Below are 1,374 nucleotides of genomic sequence, written 5' to 3'. Positions count from 1 at the left end.
CAAAGGGATATTGAAAAAGAAAGCCAACGTTGGTGGCATCACAATTCTGGACTTCAAGTCTATTACAAAGCTGTCATCATCAAGACAGCATGGTACTGGCACAAAAACAGACACATAGATCAATGGAAAATAATAGAAAGCCCAGAAATAGACCCTCAACTCTACAGTCAACTAATCTTCAACAAAGCAGGAAAGAATGTCCAATGGAAAAAAGACAGCCTCTTCAATAAATGGTGTTGGGAAAATTGGACAGCCACATGCGGCAAAATGAAATTGGACCATTTCCTTACACCACACACAAAAATAGACTCAAAATGGATGAAGGACCTCAATGTGCGAAGGAATCCATCAAAATCCTTGAGGAGAACACAGGCAGCAACCTCTTTGACCTCAGCCGCAGCAACATCTTCCTAGGAACATCGCCAAAGGCAAGGGAAGCAAGGGCAAAAATGAACTATTGGGATTTCATCAAGATCAAAAGCTTTTGCACAGCAAAGGAAACAGTTAACAAAATCAAAAGACAACTGACAGACTGGGAGAAGATACTTGCAAACGACATATCAGATAAAGGACTAGTGTCCAAAATCTATAAAGAACTTAGCAAACTCAACACCCAGAGAACAAATAATCCAATCAAGAAATGGGCAGAGGACATGAGCAGACATTTCTGCAAAGAAGACATCCAGATGGCCAACAGACACATGAAAAAGTGCTCCATATCACTCGGCATCAGGGAAATACAAATCAAAACCACAATGAGATATCACCTCACACCAGTCAGAATGGCTAAAATCAACAAGTCAGGAAATGACAGATGCTGGCGAGGATGCGGAGAAAGGGGAACCCTCCTACACTGTTGGTGGGAATGCAAGCTGGTGCAGCCACTCTGGAAAGCAGCATGGAGGTTCCTCAAAATGTTGAAAATAGAACTGCCCTATGACCCAGCAATTGCACTACTGGGTATTTGCCCTAAAGATACAAACGTAGTGATCCAAAGGGGCACGTGCACCCGAATGTTTATAGCAGCAATGTCCACAATAGCCAAACTATGGAAAGAACCTAGATGTCCATCAACAGATGAATGGGTCAAGAAGAGGTGGTATATATACACAATGGAATACTATGCAGCCATCAAAGAAATGAAATCTTGCCATTTGCGACAACATGGATGGAACTAGAGCATATCATGCTTAGCGAAATAAGTCAAGCAGAGAAAGACAACTATCATATGATCTCCCTGATATGAGGAAGTGGTGATGCAACATGGGGGCTTAAGTGGGTAGGAGAAGAATCAATGAAACAAGATGGGATTGGGAGGGAGACAAACCATAAGTGACTCTTAATCTCACAAAACAAACTGAGGGTTGCTGGGGG

The sequence above is a fragment of the Mustela nigripes genome, chromosome 6, assembly GCF_022355385.1.
Source record: "Mustela nigripes isolate SB6536 chromosome 6, MUSNIG.SB6536, whole genome shotgun sequence".
Taxonomy (NCBI): Eukaryota; Metazoa; Chordata; class Mammalia; order Carnivora; family Mustelidae; genus Mustela; species Mustela nigripes.
The sequence above is the reverse complement of the archived record's forward strand: the minus strand, read 5'-3'. Positions refer to the sequence as shown.